This window comes from Sus scrofa, chromosome 3 (assembly GCF_054392235.1).
Source record: "Sus scrofa isolate SSC_HxYL_T2T_F1_AM1 chromosome 3, Sscrofa_HxYL_maternal_Yorkshire_Landrace_v2.0, whole genome shotgun sequence".
Lineage (NCBI taxonomy): Eukaryota > Metazoa > Chordata > Mammalia > Artiodactyla > Suidae > Sus > Sus scrofa.
Window position 1 is genome coordinate 86,680,485 of NC_139385.1, and position 16,340 is coordinate 86,696,824.

General features: G+C 42.1%; 2 long non-coding RNA genes across 4 annotated transcripts in view; one reads left to right on the top strand and one right to left on the bottom strand.

Annotated features, from left to right (window-relative positions):
• LOC146404750 (uncharacterized) overlaps positions 1-7,874 on the top strand; it is a 44,740-nt gene extending 36,866 nt beyond the window's left edge. Inside the window, exons 3-5 of the long non-coding RNA XR_014839685.1 lie at positions 3,424-3,489; positions 4,814-4,978; positions 6,528-7,874. This is a non-coding gene — a long non-coding RNA (uncharacterized LOC146404750). The remainder of the gene's footprint in view (positions 1-3,423; positions 3,490-4,813; positions 4,979-6,527) is intronic.
• Positions 1-16,340, bottom strand: part of LOC146404751 (uncharacterized) — a 44,667-nt gene that overhangs the window by 9,511 nt on the left and 18,816 nt on the right. The window lies entirely within an intron of this gene.

A 16,340-nucleotide genomic window follows, 5' to 3' on the forward strand; every position in this document is an offset into this window, starting at 1 on the left:
TAATACATGTTTTAAATTTCTATCTGGCCAGAGACATTAAGGCAAATTTCTGACATTTGACTCCTATCACCTTTCCGGGGGCAGTTTTAAAGGAGGTCAGTATTCATAATACAAACTGCTTCTCTTTGGGAGAAGGTTGGTTCCATGGTAATTGCCAGTTCCCCTTCTAATAACTTGATGTGTTCAAAATGAGGAAAAAGCCACTATTTGCACACTGGTGGGGACCCCAACCTTCAATCCTCCACCGAAGTGACAGTTATCTGTTCCTGGCCTTTGGGGAATTCCTTGGTTATTTTCATTTTTGCATATTTACTGACTCAGGTTCATCATTTAAGAGTTTCAGTTCCTCTCCAACCCCTTCCATTTTGCTTCCATCTAGGCTTCCAGGCTCAGTGAAAACCCCACAGCCTTTGCAAGGCCCCCTGACCACACCAGCCTGACCTAATGGCTTTCTCTTTGAGATCTCTCTTTTGGCTCTTGGCTATATTGAATTGTGTATGATCTTCTCAAGTCTATCCAATCTCCCAACTAGATGTAGAGAGAGGACTATCCAAAATGTTAAAGCAGAGGATCAGCTACTGCTAACTTCTCAGTTTCCAAATTTCTTATCTTGTGCTCTTCTGACTGTGTCCTACTGTCTCTTATTAATTTCGTCATGTCTGTTAACTTATTGAGTCATTTATGCATCATTAAGTACATATTCATGGAGTGTCTACTGGATACCAGGCTCCATCCTGGGCACTGGAGATATAGCAGTGGCCTTGAGCGCATGACCTTGACCACTTACAAAGAACATGCATTTTCGTGGAGGACAGAGAAAATAAACAAGAAAGTAAACCAATAGTAATTTTAGAGAATAAGTGCTGTGTATGCTCTGAGGAGGATAAGGACAGTGGGTGCGTGAAAGAGGCTGAGAGGAGGATGCTACTTTAGCTAGGGTGGGCAGCAGAGGAGATGGCATTTGCACCGGGATTGGAATGATGAGTTGAGGGCAGTCTTGGGGGTGGGTTCTGGGAGCAGAGTGTTCCACACAGAGTTCAGAGCAAATACCAAGACCTAGGTCAGAATAAGCCTGGAGGTTTCAAAGAATTATCCCTATGGCTGGAAGGGAGTCAGCAAGAAGAAATGGGGCAGGAGTGGTGAGACATGTCAAGGTGGGCTGGGCTCAGAACAGGCAGGACCTTGGTAAGCCAAGTGGAAAGTTTGCAGATGGTTGTCAGAGGAAGCAGGAAGCCCAGGAGGGCTGGATGTAGGAAGTGAAATTATGAGACACATTTGAAGCTGATGACTGAGGGGGAAGGTTTTTTCCTTTGTCTTTCTTTTCCTTTTACTTTTTGAGGGGTATCTCATACATAAGGTTCATACATCTTAACGGTCCAGCTGCAGGAATGTTTGCTTATGTCTATACCTGTGGAACTACAGCCACAGTAAGATACAGAACAATCCCAGCACATCCCAAGGGCTCTCTCAGGCCCTGTCCAGGCATTACCTCCCTCACCATTATGATAACATCTATCACCGCAGATTAGTTTTGCCTATTTTTGAACAAAATATAAGATAAATCACCTAGTGTGCATTTTTGTGTGTGTGTGTGTCTGGGAAGTATTGCTATGTAATATTCCATGGAATGACTATCTCACAATTTATCTTACAAATGATGAGCCTTTAGGATGGAGTTGATATGAATCAAGCTGCTGTGAACATCCTTGTACAAGCCTTTTGGTTGACACATATGCCCATCTAGGTTAGATACACACCCAGGGACAGAACTGCTGGGTCTTAGGATTTATATATTTAATACACACCATCAAACAGTTTTCCAAAGTGGTTGTACCAATTAATGCTCTGACTGAAGATGCATGAGAATTTTAATTTTCTCTCATTGGTTTTATCAGCCATTTTAATTTTAGCTGTTCTGGTGGGAGTATGGTGGCTGGGGGTCTCTTTGTGGTTTTTTGTGAAGGAGTGGGAGGGGTTGTTCCTGATGGTGCTTATCCGATTGTGTTGTTGATTATACAGTTTGGTTTTAAAAGTTTGATGTTCAGGCGTCCTCATTTTCATTCCCTTTTTCCAATACCACATTATTATTATTATTATTTTTCCCCTTGCAATACCCTCAAGAGCAGTATAAAAGCCAAGCAGGCTGATATGACCTCATCAGTTCACTGTCTTTCAGGAATGTGAGATTTCATTTCTTATAGGGTGACCCTATCCAAGATATAAAGGAAAATAGAAAACAGGGCTTAGAACTTGAAAGAGAAAATTTGGGTTAGGCTCTGGCTTAATGCAGTTTCCACTCTTGGAGCCAAAAGCCCTTCTAGTCAATGCACAAAGGGCGTTGCTGGAGCGGGGACAGTTGGTTTCATTACATGCTCATTGTACCACTGCATCAGGGTGTCTAGGACTTTGCCCCAACGATGAAATTAAGGGTGTTATGCTTCATTTCCTGTTTTGGAAAACAGTCTTTGGCTTAAAAAAAAAAAAGGCTAATTGCATATTGTTTTTAAAAAATGCTTTGATAATTCATCACATCATAATTAAACTAATTCGAATACTATTATTTTCCAGCAGCTTTAATGACGTCTTCCCCTTGGCAGAGAACCCGTGAGACCCCCAAATATTGCCATTTGTTACAAGATGGAGAAACTCTGATGACAAATGACTCTATTCAGCTGCATTTCGCTTAATAAGATTTATGCATTAATTGAGTTAGACTTTGTTCCCTTGAGTTCGGCAGACTTCTGAAGTTTTCCGATTTTCTACTGTGTCTCTCCTGCTCCCCACCCCCCTCTTCTCCGCGGAGAATTCTCGGCGTCTGAGTTAGAATAGGTGGAAACATTCTCCGCTTCCAGCGGAGGCTCCCCAGCTTGGTTGGAATGCTTGTCTGGTTGTAATAGAGCCTGCTTTTCGGCCAGCAACTCTTAAAATAGCTCCCTGGCTTATGAAGCAGAAAATAGAAGTTTGGGCAGACCCGTGTTGCCTTTCAGGATGTTTCTGACTGCTTGCTTTGGGGGGCACTGTTGCTCCAGCTTGAGAACCTCAGCGTGGCCCCCGTGAGTGATAGCTCTCCATTGCACAATTTTGTATCTACAGTCCTTGTCAAGTAATCATTACGAATGTTTCGTGAGGAAGGAGTTGGCTCGGAGCAGAGGTCTGGCCTCTCTCTCGGCAGAAGTGAGGGGCTGAAGGGAGGGCATTGGTCTGCCCGCGCCCCGTGGTAAAATTTTCCCCTTTGACAGTGTAATTAAGTGCTAATTAACCAAATGAGTGTAAATGTTGAAGGCTGAGATAAATATCTACATGTCCTTAATCTATTTTTCCCTTCGAAAATTTGATAAAGGAAATTTGGATTTAATGGGGGATATATGTCAAATTTTTTTTCTTTCTTTCTCTCTCTTTTTTTTTTTTTTTTTTTTTTTTAAGGTTGCAAATCTGTTTAGAGGGAACTCAGATCTACTGGTTTGGATTTCTCCAGGAAAAGTTCCCAAGGTATCAAGAGAGAAGCGGGACCATAAAATGCGGATACACTATTGCAATAATTATGTTAAGAAGGCTTAGTGGAGCTACCTTTTGGAAACATCTGGTTTGTTTCTTCTCTTTCCACATCCTGCAGATGCTGCGGAGGCCATGAAACATACCAACATTAGCTCACCAAGTCTTTCTGCTGAAGAAAGCAGAGAGTAGCCTCTTAACTTTTGAAAAAATCTAGTTAGGAAAGAATTCTGCTTTCAGAGCAGGCAGAGATTAGGCCAATAATTGAGAGGGGCCCAGGGCCTTCTAAAAGTGTCAATAGTGATCTGTTTTTGCCAAAGGGAGGCTTTGTGGAGGGGCGGCCAGAGTAATAAATGGGAATCTTTGTAATTCAAGTACGTTCTCATTACCTTCCTTGGTTAGTGATTAAAAATGGGGCTGAGGAAGGGCTGGGGAATCCACTCCCTCTGCCAGCCCGCCTTGGAGCGAAAGGTTCTTAAGCCCATGCCACTTGGCTTCTCCTCCTGGCCTCTGGAGTTCCATGTGAAACTCAGTGGCAGGTAGACTGCTCGAGTGGCCAAGGCAGGCGCCCTGGGAAGGGGGATGCATAATTGAGGGACCATCTGTGGCATGGGGCTGATGACAGCTGCGTGATGTCCTGACACTGCTGTGTCAACACCCTGGGCAGGCAGGAAAAGACAGGGGCAGGCACATGTATGCTGAGCCTCTGGGAGAACAGACGCAGGCATCCCTGAGGGGGAGGGCCTGGGGAGTTTTGAGTTTATTAAATAGGAGTTGGTTGCCTATGAGATTAACACCCTGAAATAAATGCAAAGTTAAGAAATATTTTGGCCTCCAGCCCACTTGGCAGGAGGATTAGGAACCTGGAATGGTCAGAAGGACAAAGCCTTAAAGGGCCAATGTCACATTTTGTTTCTGGCCAGCTGTGATCTCTAAATTTCCCTATCATTTACATCACTCTTTTGGGTTACGGCATCACGTGATGTGTTCAGAAGACCCACCCACCCCATTAAAATGTGTAACAGATGTTTTTCCAGCCACCAGCCTGGCAGACAAGAAGGATGCATTCATCTAAACCCATCTATGAGAACCTAGTATTTCTCAGGTTCGACTCTGAATTGTTGAACTCCAGGTACTGACATCCAGTCCTATTTGCCCTGTTTCCACTGGGGCAAAAAGGAGAAATCTCTGGGATGGCTCAGAAAAGAATCTTGCATGTTCTTCTAGGGTTTCTGGCTTCCTTCAGGTCACCGAAGGGGGTTTCTACAACTTGAGCCAAAGCCTTCCATTTCATCAGCATTTTCACATATGTTTCCACCAGGCACCCAGCTCCTGGCAGACTATTTACCCGACCGCTAGGTCAGGAGAGATCTCTGGGTGAAATCATGTAAGAGCTCTGCCTCCTCCTCGTGGAATGATTTGAGATTCCCTCTAACTGCGCCCCCTCCTCCAAAGGGTTATGCCTTCTTCTTCTGTTCTGCAGCTGGTGAGTTTCTGCTTTTAATTCTTCAACTGTATTTCCCTCTGCTCAGTGGACAGATTAAACCCAATATAATCAGTTTTTAAACCTCTTTAGGAACTTTTGACACTAAAGTAAATGCGTTTCTTAAGGAAAGAGGTTTAGCGTCATGGTCATTATTGTCATAATAATTTTTAACATTTATACCACATTTTAGGGTGAATGGCATGCTTTCCTCTCTATTATTTCTGCTGAGCCTTAAAGCAATGCTGATACAAGCAAGGTGTAAATTACAATGTTGAGGTTACAAGTGAAGAAATCAATGCTTACAGAAAGTAGAGCACTTCATTCAAGGTCATGCAGCCATGACCTGGGCTTCAACCCATTTTAAGTTCTAAGCTCAATGACTTAGAGCTTAGAACTCAGAGCATAGTGAGCCCTTATTAATAGTTTAACATGGTAGGAACTTAAAAAGATAGTCCATAGAATGGGAATGTTTTTGTAGGGCAGAGCAAGTGTGCCAAGAATGTGAGAAAGTAGGGGATTCAGACAGAAATAGAGATGTGAAGTGTAGAGCTAGTTTTTCCTGAAGTGTGTGTTGCAAGATTTCAATAGCTATATTGTCAGGAAAGGAGTTCCATAGCCAAAGAAGCCTGATAAATATTAAATTAAGAGAAGTCATGAAAATTCCTTGATGACAGCAGTCTTGGAGACTTTGACACATATCACGAATTGCCAAGGCAGGGATCAGATGTGCTATGAGCATTTGCAGAGATGTTTGACATAGGCCCCCTGCCTTTTTTTTACTGTTATTTCCCCAACATAATTTGTTTTTTCCACTGTACAGCATGGGGACCTGAGTTACCCATACATGTATACATACTTTTTTCTCCCATTATCATGCTCCGTTGTAAGAACCTAGACATCGTTTCAGTGCTACACAGCAGGATCTCATTGTTAATCCATTCCAAAAGCAATAGTTTGCATCCCTTAACTCCAAGCTCCCCTTCTTGACTGAAGCATCTCATGAGAACATCCGCATGAGATGGTCAGAAACAAGTGGTCAGAAACACCATCATGTACTTACCTAAGAAGAAGGTGAGTCAGCCAAAGGGGGGATGGTTGAGAGCTGTTCATATGTCAGAAAAAGATCTAGACATTATGTGTATTCTGCTATCTAATCACTGAATCAAAGCCTTTGATCACCTAATTTGGTAGGTTTTATGTTAAGGCCCTAAAAGGGATAAAACTGGCATGTCAGTATTCCAGATGCAAGATTTTTTTGGAAGAGAAACCAGCAAGACTGAGGGAGGTGACAGTTGAGTGAGGAGACCACATAGGAAGAAGGTGGGAGGACGGGTTCTCATCTTGAATGTCACTAACTAGTCTTAGGTGTGTGAGTTTGGTCAAGTCACTGTGCCATCTGGATTCTGGTTCCCTCAACTGTAAAACAAGCAGAATAGACTAAGTGGTTTCTTTTCAAAATTTAATAATTCTATAAGTAAAAGTTGTATGTTAAAGAGGGAGATAATGGCTATGTAAGGTGTTGATGGACTGGGGAGTCATTTTCTTTCAGAATGCTATGAGATGCTTGTTTAGCATTGCCAGAGGTGAAAGGTGAGAAGCCAAGCAACATCAGAAACAATTTGCCTTGAGGAACCCCCAACAAGGGTCACACCATGTTATTCCCACTATTCAAGTCGAATGACCTCAGGATTCCAATCTGAAAGCCAGAGAAGAATCACTAGTTAGCACCATTGTTGGACTTGAATGGAATACAGAAATTACCTTACCAGTGAGAGAGCAGGCTTTGGAGAAAATAGGAGGAATAAAGGTTAATCAGAAAAACTTTGAGAAGGAAGACAAAACCATCAAAAAGGCTCTGTATCAGGCTTGGCAGAGGAGTCAAAGAAATGGAGAATCATCATGAAACCAAGTTCCGGGGGAGCTCTTAGGAATGTGGAGGGAGAGAGACTGGAAGGAGAACAGAAGAAGCATAAAAATATCTGAATACATGTGTTTCCTGTGAATAGATATTGACACCCATGAAAGAGGAGCTGATATTATGTACTTCTCCACTTGAGCCCCCAAAGCTAAGAAAATCAAATTCCACACTATTTCTTTCAAAGAGGCACTGGCAGGGGCATGAGATATACTGGATTAAGAGTTCATAGTCTGGAGTTCCCGTCGTGGCGCAGTGGTTAACGAATCCGACTAGGAACCATGAGGTTGCAGGTTCGGTCCCTGCGCTTGCTCAGCGGGTTAACGATCTGGCGTTGCCGTGAGCTGTGGTGTAGGTTGCGGACGCGGCTTGGATCCCGCGTTGCTGTGGGTCTGGCGTAGGCCAGTGGCTATATCTCCAATTCAACCCCTAGCCTGGGAACCTCCATATGTCGCGGGAGCGGCCCAAGAAATAGCAACAACAACAACAACAAAAAAGACAAAAAGACAAAAAAAAAAAAAAAGAGTTCATAGTCTGACGGATGAATGTACACATGACAGAGGACTGTAAAATTCCATTGTGTGTGTGTGTGTGTGTGTGTGTATAATACTACACAGCCATAAAAAAGAATGAAATAATGCCATTTGTAGCAACCTGGATGGACCCCGAGATTGTCATGCTAAGTGAAGTCAGCCAGACAAAGATAAATATCATATGATATCACTTATGTGTGAAATCTAAAATAAAAAGATACAAATTAACTTATTAACAAAACAGAGACTCACAGACATAGAAAATAAACTTATGGTTAGCAAAGGGGAAGCAGGAAGGAGGGATAAATTAGAAGTTTGGTATTATATATAAAATGTATATCCAACAAGGATTTATTGCATAGCACAGGAAACTATATTCAATATTTTGTAATGACCTATATGGGAAAAGAACCTGAAAAAGGATATATAAATAAATAGTTATAGATAACTGAATTGCTGTGCTATACATCTTAAACTAACATGACATTGTAAGTCAACTATATTTCAATTAAAAATTTTTTAAAAAAGAGTTCACGGTCTGAGAGCAACTCAACAGCTCTTGAGTCTCAGAGTGTGACACTGGATGTGAATTTGCTGTCTATGCACCACTGAGTCCCTGGGTGATCTGAAAGTCATTTCTCCCTTCTGAGAAGTTTATATTCATTGGGAAGCAGAGAGCAGAGGAATAGAAAAATTGGATGTGAAGGCCAGTACTTTCAGGAGAATAAAGTTAAAGCCACTGATTCCTTGAAATCAGTGCTGAGCATCCTGGAAATTTCGACTGCTAAATTTCTCTGTTCTACAGATGGTCATCATCCCATGCTGATGAGATATAGCAAGCAAGGTGACACAAGTTTGCCTGAATGATGAGTCTTTGTGGTGACTGGATATAGGGAGAGAAGGAAATAAGACATGACATTTATGGCAACCTTCCAGTGTTGGGCCAGACTCTGCCTGGGCAGCTCTGCTTATGGAGGCAGGGATGGGGTCTCCGCCATGACCCAGCAGGTCAGTCCAATGCAGAGCAGGTCTTTGTTGTGCTCTTCTCTAATCTCACTAAACGCTGCAACATCTAAATCAAGCAAGTATTAGGTAGACACATGTTAGAAGGCTCCTAAAACTCATTCCTTGGTTTTAGAAGTTCTAAGATCCTTCAGCAAATCTGATGCTTGGGAATTCTCTGCAGCAGCACTGTCAACACTGGGCAGCAAAATACACACCATGGTATTTAGTTCCCTAATAGAGGGATCACAAGCTAAGAAAAAGCCCATGTGTTCTCTGCCATACTCACTCATTGCAACCTGAGAGATCTTTCCCTAAACCTAGCACTGGCCTGGACCATAATGAGAAAACAAATGACACAGACATGGTCATGTCTACCTTTGAAGTGTTCACAAGGGGGATACTTTTATTTACATAAGAGACAGCATCTTGTTAGGAAATGTCTTGGCTGATAACACACCCGTTTTGACTTGTGCAGAAATCATCTTATCTCAGGTTGTTTCTAAAAGTTTTAGCCAAAAGTTAGCCGAAAAGTGAAAAAGTCAGCTGGTCAACTGGACATTTCTAAATATCTGGATCCTTAGCAACATGCCTAACAAATATCTGTTTAATTGATTAGCACATGTGTCTTGGAGGAAATAATGGTTTCTTGTCTCTGTAGATGTTTGCGTCCCAGTGAGTAATATGAGTGGGAACAACCCGTCCCAACTCATCTCACACGAGCCGGCTGGTAGGTCAGGTCTGACTTGCTCTGGAATTGCAAAGTCATCCTCAGGCAAAGATGGGCTTTTCCATCCTTGCTCTGGTGTTTAGTGGCTCAGGAAATATATGTCGATGCCAAAGTGGGCAAGGCCGGGCAATTCAGATCTACTTTCCTGGTCAAGGAGCAATGCAACATTGACTTTCTTCATAGTGCCTCACTCCTCACCAGCTGCAAATAATTTTTTTTCCCCTCTCCCACGACAGTCGCTTCTTCTTGCCCTCTATCAGACTCGCTCCTCCAGGACAGAATTCTTCTCTGGTACCAGTCTGGGCACTGCCCACGGTAGGAGGTGCTTTACAGATATTGACTGAGTGAACAATGTTCTCTCAGGAAAACACATGTACATTTCTGTCTTAAGCCAGACCAGCCTGCTCCAGGTCCTTTGCTTTGTTTTTTAGATCCCTTAGTTTCCTCTTTTTATCTCTGACCACCTTTTCTGCCCCATGAGGTTCTTCTTCATGCAAGGTGGACTGAAGAGACACAGTGTGCCAGCTTCTCTCTTCCTCTCTGCCTCTGCTACAGACTGAAGTGTTGTGTCCCCTCAGAATTCACATATTGAAACCTAATCCCCAATGCTGTGGAGTTTGGAGGCGGCACTTTGGGAGGTGATTAGGTTTGAGAGCAGAGCCCTCAAGAGTGAGATTAGTGCCCTTATAACACAAGATGGAATATGAGCTGTAAAAAAGAGTGAAATCTTACCATTTGCAGCAACACGGATAGACCTAGAGATTATTATACTAAGTGAAGTCAGTCAAAGACAAATATCATATGATATACGTGGAAACTAAAAAAATGATGCAAATGTACGAAACAGAGAGAGACTCACAGACACAGAAACTTATGGTGAGCAAAAAGGAAAGGTGGGGGAGACATCAGTTAGAAATTTGGGATGAGCAGATACACACCACTGTATATAAACTAGATAACCAATCAAGACCTATTGGAGAGCACAGGGAACTATCGTCAGCCTCTTGCAACAACCTGTAAGGGAAAAGAATCTGAAAAAAAATCCATGTGAAAAAGGAAAATATATACATATAACTGAATCACTTTGCTGTACACCTGAAACATTGCACATCAACTGTCATTCCCTTAAAAAATTAAAGGTGTGCATATTAATAAAAAGAGACCCTAGAGACCTCCTGTATCTCCTTCCTCATGTGAGGAACAGAAAAAAGAAGGCTGCTCTCACCAGACATCACATCTGCTGGTGCCTTGATTTTGGATTTCCCAGACTCCAGAACTGTGAGAAGTAAATGTCTATTGATTTTTGTGTGTTTTGTTTTTGGCTGTACCTGGAAATTCCTGGGCTGGGGGTCCCATCCAAGCCACAGCAGTGACCCTAGCCACTGCAGTGAGAGTGCCGGATCCTTAACCCACTGCACCACAAGGAAACTCCAAATTTCTATTCTTTAGAAGCCCCTGGGTCTATGATATTCTGTTATAGCAGGCTGAATGGATAAGACAACCTCTGAAAATAAGCCTTCTCTCCTCACGAAGCTTTGCCCTCTGATTACTATAAGAAATCACATACAAAAAAAGAAAAAAAAAACTCCAAAATCACAGTGTTTTGATAGTCAGTTTCTGTTCTGTACCTCCAATGCCTCTAAGTGGCCAGCGAAAGACCTTGCTGTGTTTATTGCTATAACTTGAATATAACTAACATACCACATGGCCCTGCCTAGGTATAATAGAGAGTCAAAGAGAGCAGCACATCAGGGGAAAAAAAGTAGAAAGACGTTTAAGTCTTCTTAATCTCAAAGCACAGGGGTTGGCAAAGTATGGCTCCCAGGCCAAATCAGTTTTGCACATATATTTTTTTTCTGTTTTAAACATAAAATTTTATTGAAACGGCCACATTTGTTTGCGTTTTATCCATGTCTGCTTTCAAGTGACAGTGGCAAAGCTGCGTAGTTGTGACAGACATTGTGTGGCTTTAAAAGTTGGAAATATATACCATCTGGTCCTTTCCAGGAAGTTTGCTGACCCTCAACTTTGAAGAGACCAGATTGGGGGAAAGCATTCTTAATGTCCAGGAAAACACTTTTTCTTTCTTTTTTTTTTTTTTTTTATTTTCCCACTGTACAGCAAGGGGGTCAGGTCATCCTTAGATGTATACATTGCAGTTACAGTTTTTTCCCCCACCCTTTGAAAACACTTTTTCCCCCCTATTTCTGCCATACTTTTTGATCTTCACAGAGACAGCAGCTGGCCTCTCCAAGAAGACAATGACCCTTTCTGTTCTCTCAACTTCTGATTAAAACTCCTTCCTTGAAATACAGCCTGAGTAACTCCCAACGCTTCCATTCTCACCTACCTTCTTTTATTTATTTTTCATTTATTTATTTTTAAATATTTTAAAACCTTTTTTTTGTCTTTTCTGAGGCCACACCTGTGACATATGGAAGTTCCTGGGTTAGGGGTCTAATCGGAGCTGTAGCAGCCGGCCTACACCAGAGCCATAGCAACACCAGATCCAAGCCGGGTCTGCGACCTACACCACAGGTCATGGCAACGCCAGATCCTTAACCCACTGAGCGAGGCCAGGGATCAAACCTGCAACCTCATGGTTCCTAGTTGGATTCATTCACTACTGAGCCACAACGGGAACACCTCACTTACCTTCTTTTTAAATTACATCTTTCTCTTCAGCTAGTAATTCTAATTTGTCCCCCTAAATAAAAACTCTGCTTTGATTCTGCACATTCCACTTTTCAGCACTTTCTACTGTTTATCCCAAACAACCGAAGAGATGGTTCAGGGGTCATGCTACAGGGGTCTTCCTCAGGAGGGTGTGTAAAGTGAAGGCTGATAGGCTGATCAAAATCTTACGATTTGTTCCTGTTACCTAACAAATCATTTTGGTGATAGCCATGGCCCTGGCTGAACCTCACCAACAAGTCACTTTTCTGCAATCCTGGCCTTTTCCTTTGAATTTTTCTTTCCTTTCTTTTTAGGGCAGCACCTGTGGCATATGGAAGTTCCCAGGTAGGGGCTGAATCAGAGCTGCAGCTGCTGGCCACAGCCACAGCAACACCAGATCCAAGCCGAATCTGCAAACTACCCTGCAATTTGCAGCAATACCAGATCCTTAATCCACGGCAAGGCCAGGGATTGAACTCGCGTTTTCATGGATACCAGTCAGGTCCTTAACCCGCTGAGCCACAGCGAGAACTCCTCTGAGTCTTGAACTCTGCATGGTGTCCTCTCTCCCTGAGTGTAGCCTTACAGAGTTGACTGCCCACCTCCCTCCCATGGATCTCAGCTCGAAAATCAGCCCCTCTTGGGCTTCCTGTGAGGGTCCATCCATCTCCCAGGGCCTCTGTCCCTTCCATTTAGAATTCTCTAGGACAGTTCATTATTTTTCTCACAGCACTCACATTTGCTGTATGTGATATATATGTGTGTTTGTGCGTGTTTATGTGTGTGAGGTTTTTTGTTTTTGTTTTTGGTAATTGTCCTGGTTTTAAAAATGAATTTTATTCTTGGCAAGGAAAGTTAAAATACAAAATTGTGTAAATAAAAAAAAATCACCTATAATCCCATAGGCAGAGATAACCAGCATTAATATTGGGGTATGTACTTTTATAATTACTGTTCTATTAATGCGTAGGTGACTCTTATACATACATGCATGTATACATATGCACAAATGCATAGTTAAATCAAATTCATTTCGAATGTATTCTTCCTTTTATGTTTCTTTTCCTTTAGTTTTATATTCTGTGTCCTGGCTTTTGGGTTTGTACTACTGTGCCCTGTCTTGTAATTGAATCATTATTTTCATGAGGGGACACCAGGCTTTTCTCATCAGTTCACAAATTCCTTGAGTGCAGGGATAGCTTCTCTTTTATCTTCCTCCCCTCTCATCACCTCCATTCTCTCTCCTACCACCACCAGCGCCATGGAGCAGTACAGAAGGTGTGTTTGATAAACATTTTCCAAGTAGGATTGACTATAATGATGTGCGACGCACCCACAGGAGGAAACCTGAGTGCCTGATCTTCTCTTTTTCTTGCCACACAGAGAAAGTCACAGCTTGAAATGAGCCGTGAATGGTTCTTTGGCGGGCGCGCAGCAATACACCTGCTGAGTTACGAGCCCGATGAATCATTTGCCTGGTTATCTTGCTAGTCATGCTGAACTGAATGCCACTTTTCAAACCAAACAGGTCCAAATCAAGGCTCTTCCCTTGCTTTGGTCATGGGTTGGTGGCTTTTCTGCAAATGGTCTCCTTCTCTCTTTCAAAAAAATCTGTGCTAATAGACTTACAAAAACAGTATTCAAAGAATCCTTTGCCACCACACTTGCTTTTCCAACAGAATTTATTCTATAGGGCCAGTGGGATTAGATTTGGTCCCTTGTTTCATTTATACATAAAACCAAGTAAAGATATCAGCTGTGGGACAAATTAATAACAAGGCATAACCCTGCCAGGTATTTCCCTTGGGGAACAACACCAACAACAAAACCAGCCCCCTCTGCCCCCCAGCTCCTTCTTATCTATTTCATTACATGCTTTGACAAGTCTCAATGACCTGCTTGTCAAACCAACCTAATGGTTTTGTCTGTGTTCTTCAAGTTTATTCCTTTGCAAAAATTAATGCCCTTTGCCTTAACATCCAAATTTCCCTCATCTATCCCAGGCTTCCCTACAGCTCCATGCATCTGCCCCCGCCTTAGATGAGGAATTGCAAGGATCACTGAAATTAATGAAAAACACCATCATAACAACATGCAACTAGAGGCCCAATCTGGCTCAAAGGCACTCTGTTGGGGTGTATCACATTGCATTAGGTGATGTAAGGGATTCATGTGGGTTAATCAAAATGTAACCTCAGCCTTACTCAAATCACCTGTTGGACTGCTGTTTGCCAGAGGTTGAGCCTTCCTGATGCGCCTGGGTCTGTAATGCATTTGGCTAATCATAATCCCTTCCATTTGGGAGAGTGCATTGGACTTTTCAAAGCTCTTTCACCTCTATTATCTCATTTGATCCTTCCTCAGCCCTGGAAACTTTTCCCTTTTTATGGATAAGGAAACCCAGAAGAACTTGACTTGCTCATGTTCACACAACCAGTTTCTCCAGTATCTTTCTCTATTCTCTTCCCTCTTTGTCCTTCTCTCAGCTATTATGAATAACATACTCCTAAAGTTTAAGCATTTTTTAGTGTTTCTACTTAACACCACTCGATGTATTTTCTTATAGTTCTCATGGTTGGGATTAATATATACATACTACTATTTATAAAATAGATAACAAGGACTGACTCTATAGCACAGGGAATAGTACTCAATATTTTGCAATAACTTCTAAGGGAAAAGATTCTGAAAAAGAAAAAAAAGTGTATGTATGTATAACTGAATCACTGGACCGTACACCTGAAATTAACACATTGTAAATTAACTACGGTACATTTTTTTAAAAAAGAAAATACAACCATATTTATTGCTCATGATTTTATATTAAAAGTTGAGTTCTCATTGCAACTGCCATATTCTACTATCCATGGTTTAAAGATACCCAATGCTGAACATGAATCTAACTGTCACATAGTCTGTACCCTGGGCTCTTTGTCCCTACTTTCAGACGGTCATAAACTGGGACTCTCTGAGAGTGACTGACCTCAATTCTATTGGAATATTTTTCTCATATCTAGACTTTCTATAGCCTTCCTCAGACCCAACTATCCTTTTAGTAAGAAGTCTCTTAAAACCAACCCAAGTCCTTTCTTCTGCAACTTTCACCTTATTCTGCTATCAACATAGTCAGCAATCAGCTCATATTTTTTTTATCCAGTATCATATTTTGATTCCCTGCCCTTTACTTCTCTACAAAATTTGAGGTTTTATATCAGATCAAGATGATTTATGACCTAAAGAAGGTGGACAGCCTGGACTTTTTCTTTTTTCTTTTGATAAAGTGTAGATTCTCTAACAAAAGACCTGAAAGTCTTGACAACAGCTTGTAGCCAGAGTAAAAGCAAACTATTGTCTCTTTGGGGTCATATTTCCTGAGTCTCAACTTTGGAGAATCCAGGGACACTTGCATGAACTCCCAGGACCAGAGTTGTGAGATGGCATCAGCCACACGCAGACTTTCTCGTGGTTGAACTAAACTGCAGAGCTCTAAACTACATTTAACTCATACAGTCCCATTTGCTGGTCCGTTTTAATGCATCTTTCCCTTTTGTGATCCTCTAGTCTCCAATAAACTCTTGTTTAAATGCTTCTGCCTCATTTCAAGTGTGTTATGGGGAATTCAGGAAAAGGTTAAATGTCCATACTTGGGACAGAATGTGAAAAAGAGGCAGAAGTGCCTTCTCTCCCCATGGCTGATGTGTTGAGCTAATAGCCAAGGGAGAGCTGAATTTCCAATGTGAGAACCTGACATTTTCTCTGTGAGGATGCAGGTTTAATCCCTGACTTTGCTCAGTGGGTTAAGAATCCAGTGTTGCTGTGGCTATGATGTAGGCTGGCAGCTGCAGCTCCAATTTGACCCCTGGCCCTGGAACTTCCACGTGCCACAGGTGCAGCCCTAAAAAGAAAAAAAGTAATGAAGATTCCAAATGTAGTGGCAGATTCTGTGTTGTGGGCAATAGAGTAGAAAGTGGGTGGACCCTGCAGTCAGGCAGACCGAGAATCCAGTGCCTGCTGCTTGCTGCTGTGTGACTTTGGCCAAGTCATACAACTCTTCTGGGCCTCCACTTACAACACTGTAAAATGGAGGGGGGTGGTTAAAAAAAAAAAAAGCCTTCATATGATCATTGTGAGGATTAAATGAGGCAATACATGAAAAGTGTAAGCATATAAAAATGTTTGAATCCATTCTCATCCCTATTCTGGGAATTGGCAGAATATTACACAGAGAGCCCCTGTAAGCTTGCCCATAGACACCCACAGGCCTGGAAATGAGTAGTCTGTTCCTTATCCATTACCTTACCTGCAGCATAGCTTGGTGTCTACCTAATAGCCCAGAGGTGCATTCTTGTATATTCTAGAGTGGTGATGGATAAAGTACAGCCCCACAGCCCAAACCCAGCCGGTTGTCTGTTTTCAAATGGCCTGGGAACTAAGAAAGGTTTTTAATGATTGAGAAAATAAATCAGAAGAAGAACATTTTGGGACATGGAAAAATTACATGAAATT